The following is a 16,007-nucleotide window of genomic DNA, read 5'->3' as shown; positions in this document are numbered from 1 at the left end:
AGAGAGAGAGAGAGAGAGAGAGAGAAAGAGAGAGAGAGAGAGAGAGAGAAAGAAAGAAAGAAAGAAAGAAAGAAAGAAAGAAAGAAAGGGCAACAAAAAGAGACTGCCAAATAACCACATATGTCAGTAAACTGAAAAATATATCTAACCACTCCAATTCTGATTTCGAAGGTAGAAAAGTTCCATGTGCAAACTGAGACATACACCTATGTTATCAGCGCTTCCTTTTGCTACAGTTTTAAAATAAAAAAGCACTTTCAAGAAAAAAGATTCTTTAATTCTGTGATGTGGGTGCATATCATCAAAATATTTCAGTTCAGCAAATGCAGAGTTGAATCCAACTTTAATGAAAACCAGAACTTTTAAGACAGTTTTACAGAATTGTATACTGTATCTGTGCTTAGACAATTAGGGCCCACAACACTGCAGTGTTTCAATCTCATATATAGTTTTCAGTCTCATATATATTTTAATTTTTGCTTTTCATGATAGCTTGAATATACATCACGGCCCTCAATCAAGGAAGAAATGTGCACAGTGTAGTATTTTAACCTAATGGCTAGGTTATATATGAGCAAGATAGTGTTAAGAACAAAATCTTGAAAGTACAAAAAGAGTTCATATGGTTTATACAATTTTTTACATAGAGATGATTAAGTTCAATTCCATACCATACATGCAGCTGAATTTCTCTGTAGCTCATTCACATATGCATCTCTATAATCAGCAAAATTTATATTAGCATTCTTAATTTTATATAGTTTCTTGAGCTACTTCTTCTTTTTATATTTTATATAATAACCATGAAAATGGATTTCTCATTTTAATAAAATAATGTATGCATAGGAGCTTGATAATATAATGGCTTTCTTAATTCAATGAAAGGTGAGAAATGCTTATGTATGTTGAATTAGGACAATTGCAATCCAACACAGAATGAAAACTCAGTATTTTGAAGAAAATATAAATGGGATACAATGCAAGAATTTTTTGCTCAAATACTTTAAAGAATTCCTTTGAATAATTAGTGCACACAAGATAATTCAGAGCTTTTAAAATATGCTTTAGATGTTGATGATGAAATTAAGACAGATCACTAAATTCTTCAGTCAGCTACACATGCAGCTTGATCATTATTTCTTGTACGAAAAAAAACCCCAAACCATATTTTCTAGTGTATTCGGAAGATAAGAATTATCAAGGTATTTCTTGGGTTTTAGTTTGTAAACATGGTGCTGGATCACACACCTTCAATGCACAATAGATGTGCACAGATTCACTTTTTATGGCTTCATAGGGTGTTCAAAGCACAGAACTCACAGTTTATTCATTGAGATCACCTGTGAGTTCTTTTAGTCAAGTACAAGACCATTTGTAACCATGTGTTAGCACACAGGGTATCAGATTCTTTCCCTCTTATGGATGAACTCAGATTGAAAAAATCCATCTTTTCCTATAAGAAGAACTTATTTAAGATCTGGGCGAACTTGCATCTAAAATTTTTCTATTATATGATTATCAAAGTTATCAGATAATAATTAAAAAATACTCTGTGTATGTAGCATGTGGTACACACCTGCTAAGGGCAACACATGCCAACATATATTGCAAATGCATGACATTCTCTTTCATATAAAATCTTCTGACTGCTGTAATTTCATATAATCTATCACATCTGCCAATTTTCTCTGGATTTCTAACGTCTCCAACTTTCTCTTCTTACTACAGTCTGCGTGGTTTATGAGTACTCCCAGCTAGAGAGACAGCAGTGAGATTAGCATCATAAGCCATGCACAGCAACTCAAAAGCAGTTTCTTCTGATTGTACAGCTGCACTGAAATGGAATCAAAACACGTGTACCCTTAAACTAACTTGCTTATTCATTAAGATAAATGCAGAAAGAAACAAAACATCCCTAATGACCTTTTCCTTAAATTTATATATATAAAAGATAAAAATTAATTTATTAATTCCTAAATATAATCATATAATATTTAAAATTGGAAATACAAGTATATTTCTAACAGCAAATTACATTAATCACTAAATACATGATTATATTTAAAACATTTATCATGTAGAGGAAATGTGAAGCATTGCTCTGAAAAGCTTTCCAAGAACCAGGGATGAAGTTAACTTCCACAAGTGATAAAGCATGGCATTGCATGTGTTCTTCTGAGATTATATCAAGCTTCAAAGCCAGCACATTATCAAACATTATAAAAAAAATTTAAGGATGGCTTTTTCTACAAGTAGGTGAGAAATGGTCCTTTTTAAGTTAAATTTGAATTTCTAAGGGTAATCACAAAATAGATTTAACATCCAACTTACATATTTATATATGGATACAAACATTAAAAAATGCATGCATATGAATGCATGTAAAATGCCAATAATTCTTTTGAATATAACTGTGCATTCAACATTCAACATGGAGTTGGAGTGTTCCTGTCATAGTTTGTCTTTGTGATCAATACCTCAGGGTCTGTACATCTGTACTGCAGTCCTGCTGTACAATAGGACTGTCCCTCCGTAAGGGAAAGAGATGTCTCTTTTTTCTTTATATCTGAAACCCGTTGGAAACTTCCAAATCTCTTCTGGTTTGTCAAAAATTTCCCTTTGAACATTTTTCATTTTACCAGAGTATGGTTTACAAAACAATCTTTCACAGGAAATCATTATTTAGAGAAATTTCTTTTAAACCTGATTAGATGTGAACTCAGTCAAGGTGAAATACTTTGCAAAGAAACTGAACCGAATCAGTATTTCTGATTGGGTAAGAATTGGAGACAGGCAACAAAGGGAACTTTGCAGCTGATGTCTATTACAGGTCACCAGATAAAGATGATTATTGATGATGCCTTCCCACTCAGCTACAGGAGGCACCAGGCTCGAAGGCCCTCTTCCTGCTGGGGGACTTCAACCACCCCAACATCTCCTAGAAAAGTAGCACAGCTAGCAGTAGTGGGGTGGAGAGTAGCCCTGCTGAGAAGGACTCCAGGGTGCTGGTGGATGGAAAGCTGCACATGATCCAGCAGTGTGCACTTGCACTTTCAGAAACCCAATCACACCCTGGGCTGCATCAAAAGAAGTGACCTGCAGGTTGAGGGAGGTAATTCTGCCCCTCTGCTCTGCCCTTGTGAGACACCACATGGAATTCTGCACCCGGCTCTGAATACCCAGCACACACAAGACATGGACATGCTGGAGCCAGATCCAGAGGAAGAACACAACAATGATCTGAGGGAAGGAGCACCTCTCCCAAGAGGACAGACTGAGAGAGTTGAGATTGTTCAACCTGGAGAAGAGAAGGCTCTCAGGAGACCTTATGGCAGCCTTCTAGCATCTAAAGTGGGTTTATAGGAGAGCTGGACAGGGACTTTTCATAAGGGCTTGTAATGAGAGGACATGGGGGAAATGGCTTTAAATTGTAAAAGGGCAGATTTAGGTTCAATATTAGAAAGAAACCTTTGTGAGGGTGGTGAAGCACTAGAAAAAGTTGCCCAGAGAGGTGCTAGATCCCATCCCTGGAAGTGTTAAAGGCCAAGTTGATGGGACTTTGAGCAACCAAATCTATCTGAAGACATCCCTGCTTATTTTAGGAGTGTTGGACTAAATGACTTTTAAAAGTCCCTTCCAACCCAAACTACTTCTATGATTCTATGACTCCATGAAGATTTTCAAGTTAGTTTTTATGGTCTCAGTCACTATCATAGGCTATTTCCAATTCAGATGCCATATACTTCCTGTAACTCAAATGCATCAGACAGACTATGTTTGTCAGAACTCATAAGCCTGGGAATGCTAGGTCTGGAGTCTGCTTGATGGGTATCTAGAAATTCATATGTGATATGGAGAAAGTAATTTGACAATAATTAATTCATTGCCTTTTCCAATACAAAGATTAGGGGATTGCAAATGAAGTTAGGGGGTCACACACTCAAAACAACCAAAAATTTTATCACACAAAAAATTAGACTGTGAATTAATTAGATCCATTAATAGAAAAATAGTTAGCAGTGGATTTGGAAGTGGATTCAGACACCTAGAGGAAGGAGATATGGAGCTATCAATATATACTTGCCTGTTTCCATACTATTCCATAGGTATTCATAATTGATCAAACACAATATTGTGCAAGACAGAGCTTTGATCTGTTCTCAGTACTCTAAGTTTTTCATGTGTTTATGCTGTACACCTCAGCTTTTCCTATAGCTAAACTGCAAAGATATATCAGGGGAGACACAGTCCTCCTGCTACCCTGACAGAATGCAAGTACATTTTTTACCAAACCACTCTGTATTTTCATCATATCTGTGTTTTCAGATGTAGTATTTGAAACATCAGATTTGGCCTAAACTGCATACTCAGAATTCAATTTTTCCATTACTTTTAAAATCAAATAATTCAGAGAAAAATTTCCAATAGCAAGAGAGGATAGGGATATGGCGAAAATTATACATTAACTTGTCATATCTCATTATATCATCTCAGGCATTTAATTGTAAACCAATCTGCCTCAATATATATTTCACAATGTAAGACTTCATCAAGTATTAGGTCTAAAAGCTATGAGTGATTGGATTTGTTTAACATTAAAAGGAACCTTATGATTTATTAATCCTTGTTACTTTTTCCTCTACCTAAATATATATTCATTATAAAAGAAAAGATCACATTTGATTTCAACCTACCAGACTAAGCTCCATCTTAAATTGATATGTCACCTAAGGATACACAGTATTAAAGACTAATTAAAAGCATTAGAAAATCATATTCCAAAGTTACAGACTAACTCCAATTAATTCAGAAGTGTCTGAGTCATATAAGCAAGAATAACGATATTTGTGTTCCACAGAAATAAAGAAATAATGTTGAGGAATATGCAGAGTGACAATAAACATCATATATTACACGTAATCAGTTTTGGCTTGATCAATATAGCATGAAACATTAAATATGTGTTTATTTCTTTTCATAAACGCTACTATTTTCCTTGGGTCTTTTGAAAATAGTCATATATCCTACTTCAAATGAAGTTTCTTAAAAATAGTTGTTATCTCTAAAGATTAGAGAAATATCAGAATATTTAATAGATTAAATCATTACTTCAGTAATCATAAATGAACCAGAAAAAACACAATACCTCATTAAGAATTTAGTTTTGTTACTTGGTATTTTTATTTGGTCTTGTTATTGAACTTTCTCTTCCTGGAAAATGGTATCATGGGGCACTAACTCTTCACCTAATTTTTTTCTTTTAACTCTTTTAAGTCTGCCTCTGATGTAAAGCTATTGATGTGCATCCTACAATCCTGTTGATAACCTATGTAGTACCTCATTAGGCTGTACCATTTCTTGACTCCCAAGAAGAGCGACATAAAGAGGATATACTGTTGTACAGTGCCTCTCTGAATGAGACCTTTAGTGTGAAATAAAAAAAAAAAATATTTTTCAAACTTGGCAAGTATTTGAAGGCACTGGTATGAATGAAAACACAAATGTACATCACCTTAAGGGATTGTGGATCAAAACCCTCTTGGGGTTTGCCCTGAAGTTCTATTACCAGCCATCTCTTTTAGTTGATCTTTTCAAATATTGGAAGAATTTTTTCAACCATCTAAAAAAATCCTACCTTCAAATGATCTGTAAAGACAATGTTATGTCTTCAAGTAATGAAAGAAGTTTGAAATGGTTTCATCTAACAAAATGGGTACTTTTTTGTAACATTTTATAAAAAAGTCTATAATACATACCTGGTGAGAACTCTTATAATCTTTGCTATGTACAAGATTCATAAATATCAATGCTCACATTTATAGGGACAATGCCATCACAATATGTTTAGATGAAACTTATTTTTAGATAGAAGTGCTTTATAGCTAAAATATCAAAAAATAATCCGCTTTACCTATAAACGTGTATGTGGTTCTGAACAGACTGAATAGCAGAGATCTAACTATAAAGCGTGAAAAATAAGTTAACAAAATTCAGAACAAGTTAGTTTCACAAGAAAAGGGGTGCCAGGGTGATTAATTTGTTTTGTTCATTTAGCACTGAGAATATATACAATAAAATCTTGCTTGAAAATGTTTACTCAATCAAAACCATCATTAAACTATACTTCCTAGGCAGCATGCGGAGTAAACTAATGCAGACACAGTCTGCAAGTGTTGATTGGATATCTCAGTTTAAAATGGAAATAACACAAACATTCTTACATCAAACTATCCCCTTTATACTCCAGAGCTAATGAATTCCAGAGGGACAGAGAAATACAGAATTTTTAAGATCCATTGAAAAAATACAGGCTGAAAGGAAAAGAAATGGAAAAAAAATAGGCAATACCAAAAACCCGTTTTGGGTTTTGTCTCAGGTTGCAATAATGAAGCTCCCTAAGCTATTTGCTGTAAGTACAAATTTAAACTAGATTTTACAGAACACTATTTCTAAATAAATACTCAGTTTTACTGCCCCAGCTATAAACTCAATATTCTTTAATGCCAGATAAATCCACTGACATGGCTTGCAGAAATTTTTCATAACACAGGAATCAAAACCATATTTGTTTTTGTGAAGGAAGATATTATTAACAACCAAACTTGTTTGATCCTTTCCAAAGTATAACACTGTGAACAGAACATTTCTCTCTGTCTTTGACAAGATAATCTGCATAAAAGTGGGTTTCTTCCCATGTTGCTTTTATTATTGCTGTGCCAAGTCCTGCACTTGGGTCACAACAAACCCATGCAGCACTACAGGCTGGGGGGAATGTGTCTGGAAAGTGACCCAGTAGAGAAGGATCTGGGGGTGCTGTTTGACAGCAGCTGAACATGAGCCAGCAGTGTGTCCAAGTGGCCAGGAGGGCCAATGGCATCCTGGGTTGTATCAGAAAAAGTGTGGCCAGCAGAATCAGGCAAGTGATTCTTCCCCTGTACTCAGCACTGGTGAGGCTGTACCTCAAGTTCAGCATCCAGTTCTGGCCACTCAATTCAGAAAGGACATTGAGCTGGTGGAGAAAGTCCAGAGAAATGAAACAAAGTTGGTGAAGGGTCTGTAGCATGAGTGTTGTTATCAGGAGTGGCTGAGGGAGCTGGGGTTGTTTAGCCTGGAGAAAAGGAGGCTTGAGGGAGACTTTATCACTCTCTACAATTACCTAAAAGGAGACTGTAGTGATGTGGGTGTCAGTCTTTTCTACCAGGTAATGAGGCAACAGGATGAGAAGAAATGGTCTCAATTTGTATGAGGGGAGGATTAGAACAGATGTAAGGAAAAATTAATTCTCTGAAAGGATGGTTAGGTATTGGAACAGGCAGTACAGGGAACTGATTCCTGCAGTTGTTCAAAAAGCTGTAGACTTGGACACCTGGTTTAACGGTGAAGATGGGAGTGCTGGGTTAGTTTTGGACTTTATGATATTGAAGGTTTTTTCCAACCTAAATGATTCTATGATTCTATGTAGCTGTCAGGAGAAAATTTCATCCTATTCTGACATTTTGCTCTGATTCAAAATTAAGCAGTTTTTTATTTTAAAAACCATGCATGATTCTGCCCATTGACATTCCTCAGAGACTGACGGTTTAGGCATATGTCTTTGAAACACTGACCATAGTCCTATTACATTTAGAGTTCCATTTGCTAATTGCTTAACAGATCACTATGTTTCTTACCTAAACAGCTAGGAAGGTTAAAGAGTGCCAGCAAGTTAAGAAGAAAAAAAATTCCTATTGAAACCTTAATTTCTGACAATTTTCAAATAGCAGCTATTCTGAAACTTGAAATTATTCTTATTAACATGCTTTACAGACACAATGAAGCACACAAAAACTACTACTAACCCTTCTAAACACCTTAAAATTTCAAAAATCTAACCCAGATTCCTAGTGCTGAAAATGTGTGAATGTGGTTATTGTTAGCTCATGATATTAACAGAGAAAACCACTGTGTGCCCAGAAATGGGTAGCTAAGGTTCTCATCCTTTTTTATGGGATACAGAAGACAGTAAAATCCTAGCTTTGTGGGCAGAATAGTAATGTCTTTTCTACTGCTAAACAAAGATGCTAAAAGTCAAGTATGTTTTGCATTAAGTAGATTTTTATCTACAGTCAGGATATTCCAAGTGAAATGCAATGTCCCCAGTGAATACAACAGGTTTTCTAAGTTTATCTGATTACTTCTTGGTCTTAACTTTTATGCTTTTGTATTTTCACCTCTAATAACCCCAAGAAATGTATTTAGTTTGTCTGACTCTTCTATTCCAAATGGGAAACATATCCATCCAGCATTTTAGTACTGACTTATGTACCATGAAAATTTGCATATTTTTGCTGCTCTGTAATAGTGGGACAGTATCTGTAAAATATCTGTAGCTACTGGACAGTTTTTCAATTTTCTTCTTTGGATATCACAAAATCTAATTTTCAAATGCAGGCTGTGCCATGACTAAGAATGTCTTTTAACACCTTACCATTATAGCACTAGGATTACCGTAATGAATACTTAAGAAATGAAAACTTTTCTTTACTGTCTGAATGGTAGGGCTTTGCCTTTTTAGACATTTCATCTCTACTTCTGGGTCCATGTTGCTGTGTCAGCTGTCACAGTGGCATTTTAAAATTTTCCTGGTACAGTAGAACTCAAGTTTTTATTCTATTTTTAACACATATTTCTCACACAAACACAGAAAAGTCTGAATTGAGGCTCAGTTTATCCTGATTTCTACATCTGACAGTGGATATTAATTGATGCATATAGAAGAATCTATACGGTCATTCTTCCCTTACATGCCTTTCAAGCTTATGCCATCTATAGCACAGAAACTCCTAAGATAGAAATTAGACTAATCCTTTTTTAAATACATCTATGATTCTAGCCTCCATGGCATCATCTGGCAATGTGTGACGATTTAATTATGTCATAACATTTTAACCAGAGATGCTATTTTTTGGCATAAAATTTCATCGGCTTCATTACCTGTCTGTCCCCTTTGAAAAAATGCATACAAAGAATTTTAGAGTGTGGATTTTTCTACCAAAAAGGTATACTCATGTTGAGCATGGCATAATTTACACTAACCTCATGCATCACTCTGTCCTTTTCCTCTTCTACCCTTATCCTTGCATGGTAATGGTCATGGATGACCTATGGCATGGAAATCTAAAAAAAAAAAAAAAAAAATCAACAGAATTAGAAATCATTGGAAGTGATCTCAAAAACCGTACTAGAAATCAGAAAGAACAAAGATGAGGAAGTGAATCAGCCCTGTCTGTGCTGGAGATGAACAGCACTGCCGTCACTCTGGGGCTTTACTCTGAATAGAACTGAGTGTGTGTATTCCTGAAAGGGGGCAAAAAGCACTATCACTACACACCCAACAACCAATACAAGCTTATTCCCACTGCTATGCTGGCTGTGACACTGAATGTGGCTAAAGAACCATTATTATTTCATTATATATATCATTATTTCATTATATATATCATTATTCATAATGATATATAATCATTATGAAGATTATATTTCTTCAGTATAATCTTTGTAGCTGTTCTTTAATATACAGAGAAACAATGACTGTGCAGGCTCCTGAAAGGGTCATAGAACAAGCAATAGTATACAGTGCACACATGTATGAAAATGTATTTCCTTGTTGTGTGAAATACTATGAAAAGAAAATGAAAACTGTAAATGTTGACTCGCTAACCACAACAATCTGGTATAAAATCACTCTCTGGACTGAAAAAGAAGTTTAGAATTAAACTGAGTAGTCAAAGAAACTTGGATAGGAACTTCTTCAGAAAAGAGCATCACTGCACTTTTGGAGAAGCCTAATTAAAATGAGGACAGTCCTGTCTGTTCACAGTTTTCTGCAGTGGTCTACAGAATCTCTACTGAGGAGGCAGGCTCTATCATGTCTCATGTCTCACAAAGTGATTTGTCATCTAATTTTCTACCTTTTGCTTTCATTTCATTATTTGATGCATAAAAAGTAGAGAAATTGGCCAGTACTGCACTATCCTTCTAAGGGAGAAGAGCTTTCTAGTGATCTATTCTGATGCTCACAAGGGGCACACAGTGATCATCATTCCTCACAGTTCGCCACTACAGGGAATTGCCTAGCTCCCCCAGCATTGAAGCTGCCCATGAAACAGCCGTAAGTTTTTGTCAGATTGCCCCTCAACTTTCCTTTCACCAAACTTAAAAAAGCCAGCTTCCAGAACCTCAACTCCCAAGTCATCTCACTTACACTCCTCACCTGTCTTACAGAATGCATGAAAAGGCTGAGATCAACTTTTTCACTTCTTTTGTGATAAATATGATGCCCTGAGCCTAAAGTTGACAACCCTGATATTTTAAAATTTTGCATGGAATGCCGCATTAAGATGTGGATGGGATTTCTATGAGTCTACTTTAAAACTGGCACCTTGGAGAGAGATCCTTCCTAGATGCAAAAAAACCATCAAATCAGAGGCAAAATCTGCTCCTAGGATAATTACAATTTTTTCCTAACACCCTATCCTGTGTTATTTCCTTTTTATCTGCATAGTGTGAAAATTTGTTTCAATACTTTTTTCATCCTCAAAATCCAAGACTTTCTGGTTTTGAAAGTAAAGGATTAAATTCCCCTAAATGCTCTTTCTTACTTTGGCCAAAATCTCTGCCCATCCTACCAAACGTAACAGGAATAATTACCATATTATGCTATGTATGAACACATTGTTCCAAAGCTTCTGGAAATACCAATTTACTTAATCAGTGTGTCAAATTATTGTGCCTTTTTAAAAACACTTTATTTGTTTCACTAATATATTTTACTCTAGGACTACAGATTCTAAAATCTCTTGAAAATGACCCTTGTAGTGAAGACTAGATAGAAAGTAGCTGTGCAATTTAAAACTACTTCTCTCTTAAGCTTTACAAACATTCCTTAAGGGGAAAAAAGTAAAGAAAATACAGGATCATCAAAAGATCTGATAGGTTTGTTACTGATAGGTTTGAAAACTTATCAGAAATTCATGGAATAAAGCCTTCAAAATATAATCTTCAGCTTGGGAAATCCCTGAGCTGTGGACTGCCACATGCCAGAAAGTTTCATTTTATGCTTGATCTGTTCTTATTTTTCCTAGACATTTTTGACTGGCCACTATTAGAGACAGTGCATCAGACTAGGAGGTGCTTCGATCAAACCGAATACAGCCATTTTTTCGTCTTGTGTAAAAAAACATTTTGAGACGATTGAGATTAAAAAAAAAATCTTGATTTTTCATATATTCAAAACCCCATCAATTTACATTAAAATTTACTAAAATAAAGTTAAATACCCTAATTTCCTACTAACTGTTGCTTCAGTAAACAGCAGCGTTCAACTGTGAGGCTTATTGTTCTATTTCCTGTGATGTCAACAGAAAAGTATCTATTACCAGAGGTCAGGAGTAGGAGATACCAGTGACATCATAACGAGATGCTATTTGTTGATATTTTACCACTAGGAGTAAATCTGAAAGCAAACAGTACTGCCTTACTGTGACTGATGATAGATTGCACTTCAAAAATCAACTTGGCAAACAAAGCTTTTCAAGACAGAATTAAAAATATTAGTATCTTAAAAGTTTCATTTTTGCTTCCTGAGCCGTATTTAGCCCTTTGGTTTTTGAAGTATTAGATGGATGAAAGAATATTTTAGGAAGGTGTCACTTCAGTGCTAACTCCCTTAACTCCCCTTTCCCCCTCCCCAGACAGATACATTTAGGGTTAGCTCCTAACAAATTTTCTAGCATTTAATGTGTGATTTCAAGGTGTGAGATGGCTTCACTTGAAAATGAAATGAAATAACTGTGCATTTTAAAGTCTATACTGACTGACAAAAAGAATCAAATGCAGTTTTCTTCTCCCAGGTAGAAAACAACATTCACTGCATTACAGTTTTATTTATCTGGTACCTTTCAACTCCAGTTTCCAATTTTTAAAGCACTGTCTAAAATCTAATGACACATCACAGTAAAAAAACACAGGATATCTAGACTGACTTTCAGATCAGTCTGCTGTTTTCAAGTCTGTTACTAGTATCTCTGAAGTGTTAACGGATGGGAAGAGGAGACAAAAAATATAGCCAATTTCGTTCTTGCTTGCCATTTTTAAGTGACTTTAAAAACCTGAGTGTAAGCTAGCTTAGCTGCCAGGAAAAGCATCAATTTTCTTCCTTTGAACATCTACTGACTTATCTTCCAGTAAGGAAGTATTTTCCAAATAAACCAATGACCCCTTTTCAGTTTAGCTGTAAGTGTTAGCAATAAGTGTTAGCAATATCTGAGAAAGAGGATTTTCTTTTTCTTCATAGCTGCTTATAAAGCATATAAATAGTTAATAATTTTGTTTTTGCAAAGGGGGCCCATAGAAGCTCAGATAACAGACTAAAAAACAAAGCAGCCTTTAAAACCACTGAACTGTTCTGCTATTAGCAATTTTCTCAGACTGGCCACTTTCACATCACTTTAAGAAAACTGTGTAGTTGCCCTACTTAATCCTACTGATCTAGAATTGTCAAATATGGGAAAACAATAGCCCGCATTCATGAATGTGACATTTCAGGCGTGACCCATCTATGGTGCTCTTCCATGCTCCCACTGGCAGGAAACTGTTCACAACAGTAGTCTATTCCCTCACTGTATGAGAAGGAAAGTTGGTATGCACTACATAGCCCTCATGATTCCTAACCAAATATAGTCATGCCAGAAGAATTTCCTGATAATGTTTCAGCAATATCATCTACATAGCTTACTTTGCGAGAACTGATTTTTTGAAACTGTTTCAAATACCTACTTGGTAAATTAGTTTGTTACACTACCACCAGTAGTACAGTTGCATTTACATGGGCAAAGAACCCAAACTGAAGCAGTTAACATCCTAAGAAATTATGTAAATCCTTCTTCAAAACCAACAATGAAGTTCTCATTAGGTCACCACCAAGGGTAATACTTGAATTCTGAATCTTCCACACAAGAAATTAGGACAAAGGAGTCTTCCAACAGTAACAAAGAATCCTTTTACTAAGCTTCAAGATGGGACTGAAACGCAGTATCTACTTTCTTAACAAGTTAACAGAGGGTTAATAAAAGCATGCTGTAACCCATTTAAAGTGCAAAACATTCCCAGCTTGATGCTGCAATTTTTAAATTTCAGCCCTGTCACCCTCATACCTTTATTTGGAAATCTATTTTGTTTTATGTGTTAGAAGTTTCGCTAGCACAAATCTTCCAATGAAATCAAATGCAGCTATAAATTTATTCAACAAGAGGATCTTCAGCTTGCTGTTTGGCAGCAAAACAGAAACAACAGAGGAGAAAGAAGCAGGTTTCCAAGTTGTAAAAATATTTTAAGTACCGTCTTTGTCTTTAAACGAAAATTGCTCATGCTTAATCCTGAAAGTCACACCTGTGCACATTTTCTCCATATTGCTTTGAAATATTAGAGTTCTCTATAATAGAAAGACTTAAAGAATTACTGCTGATCTTGTGGCATTATACAAATCATACAAAAAGGCCTCTAAAAATGTTATTATATTTAGTATTATCATAAAGCCAAACAAGTATGCCCCAAGAACTCTATGTTTTGTAATACTAACGTAAACCAGAATTGGTTTGCTCAGTTTTATAATTCCTAATACTACCTTCCTACAATGACAGTCATTATGTGTAAGAAATACTGTACTACTAAAATACAATTACATAATTATAAAGAAAAAGATATTGTAAAATACATATTTTTGTAACACTAGATACGACAAAGTGCAGACAACCCTGTAATTTTCATTTGTATCAATATTATAATACTAGAAAAATAAATTTGGCAGCATACTGGGAAGTGCTGGTATCTCCTAGCACAGTATGTGTCAGACTTGCATACATGCTGCAATGGTGGTGAATACTTACATTCTAAATACAATGTGCTTTGCATGTGGTAAAATTGCCAGCAAACACACAGAGGAACACCACAGTGGATGGGCAGAGGTCTGCCATGCTGAGAATACATTAAGACCCCTGGGCTATCAACCAGAGCTGGCTGACAATTGTATAGGTACAAATATAATTAAATATATGTAATTTGGATGTGCAACTACTTTCAACCACTTGCAAATATTCAGCATGTTAAGCATACAGTATTGTTAGTGACTTGTGTCTGCTACACAGCAACACACTGCTACATGCTCAAATTTTTATATGTGAGCAGGCCTGCTAAACACAACTGAGTTACTTATAGGAATCATGCTTAAAAAATTAAAAATGGAACATACATCCATGCAATTTGATTAATCAATCATAATACTTACAAGCAAATTTTATACTGTGTGCTGGACTCCTGTCAATTCTGCAGTTACCATATGTATGTATCTGTTGATTTAAACTCATGTTCTTAAAATTATAGTTTCTATAGGAACTTAAATTGCATCAATACAAAATATTCTCCCTGAAATTCAGTCTAGAAATTCATTAATGCTATAAAAGACTTTTTCAGAGAGAGATTTATTCAGGTATAATTTAAGGAACTGAATGCCCCTTTTAACTTAGCAAAGGATTACCAATTAATTTCTTAAAGGGTTCTGATGTGAAAAGATTTGAATCAGTTCTTGTGTTCCACAGAAAGATTTGTTAAAAAAAGAAATGAAAAAAGAAAATCACGCAAATATACCCTAGAAAGACAAAACATGAATTCAAAGGAAAGTAGAAAAATCTTTAAGAAATGGCAAATCATTAAGTACATGACTTTGTTTGCTTAATGCGTATTTTGTCATTCTTTTAATAAATCATCCTTCAATTGAGATATTCTGAGATATTTCAGAGGATGAGAAAACTGTTCAAATCAAAATTCATTGCTTTTCCAATCTTAAAATAAAGTTTTTGATGACTACTGGCTAACAAACTTCACTGCAGTCAGAGGAAGTTAAAGATCTCAAACAATTGAACTCTTGTGGTTTTAACGTACTGTTTGTTTTCAAATTTATTATATGATTTTTAAAAATTCAAATGTCTATTTCATGGTAGTCAATGCTTTGCATTAGGTAGAATACTGTCAATAGATTTCTCTTCTTTAAAATGCAAGGAATATCTTAAGGCTCACAATCCTGCAAAAACATAAACAAACATATAACATATACCCAAGGCATATATTGGAATGCATAGGATGGCTCACATCCTAACCTTTTGCATGCACTTAAGTATTTGCTGGAAGAGTGGTTGGTACTTTCAAATTTTTAATTTCTTCAAGGTAAATTCCAATTTAGAGGGAAGTGTTTGTGAACTGAACTGGTTTTACATTATTCTTAGAAAAAAACCCCAAATCCTAGCAACTATAACAGGAAAAAGGCAACCCTCAGATTGGAACTCTAAAAACAAAAAAAATAAAAAGATCATGAATCACCCTTAAAATAGAAACAAAGTAAAGAAATTAAGCACTATCTTAATCAGGTTGGCAGTTTAAAAAAAACCCAAAAGAACTCAAAAACCTTGAGTACCTTGCAAGCAAATCCTGCTCACTTAAAACTGTATTTCTACCAATATGTTCCAAAGCAGTGCAGTGATAAAACTGAAAGTGACCATACAAAATAGGTTCTTGCTTATAAGTTAAAAAGCACAAAAGCTTCAGAGCTGCTATTTTGCAAGTGGTATCTAATTAGAGATGCCATCTCAGTAGTTTCAATGAATTTTCTTTTTCCCAAGTATCTCTTTCAAATTTTACCAAGTAATTGCAACCTTTTACTTGGGACTCATTCAAAGAAATTGAGAAGCTTTGAAGTCTTCACCCAGGTACTCATATGATTTTGCCAATAAACAGTGGCTCTGAGATTTACAGGCAAGATAGGCATTACATATATTGAACACCTGCATACCTTATGAATTTTAATTATTCTGTTATTTTAAAGAAATTAAATATATTTTATAACTGAATGCTATCTGGGTACATACAGAAAGTGAACATAGTCTTTAGGTGGCAATAAACATTTCTGACTTCCAATA

At 34.8% G+C, this 16,007-nt stretch overlaps 1 long non-coding RNA gene across 1 annotated transcript in view; it reads right to left on the bottom strand.

Moving 5' to 3' along the window:
* Positions 1-16,007, bottom strand: part of LOC146438271 (uncharacterized) — a 181,443-nt gene that overhangs the window by 8,491 nt on the left and 156,945 nt on the right. The window contains exon 4 of the long non-coding RNA XR_014851723.1: positions 9,076-9,156. This is a non-coding gene — a long non-coding RNA (uncharacterized LOC146438271). The remainder of the gene's footprint in view (positions 1-9,075; positions 9,157-16,007) is intronic.

Source organism: Lichenostomus cassidix, chromosome 4 (genome assembly GCF_008360975.1).
Source record: "Lichenostomus cassidix isolate B80296 chromosome 4, HeHo_3.0, whole genome shotgun sequence".
Classification (NCBI taxonomy): Eukaryota; Metazoa; Chordata; class Aves; order Passeriformes; family Meliphagidae; genus Lichenostomus; species Lichenostomus cassidix.
The sequence above is the reverse complement of the archived record's forward strand: the minus strand, read 5'-3'. Positions and strand labels throughout refer to the sequence as shown.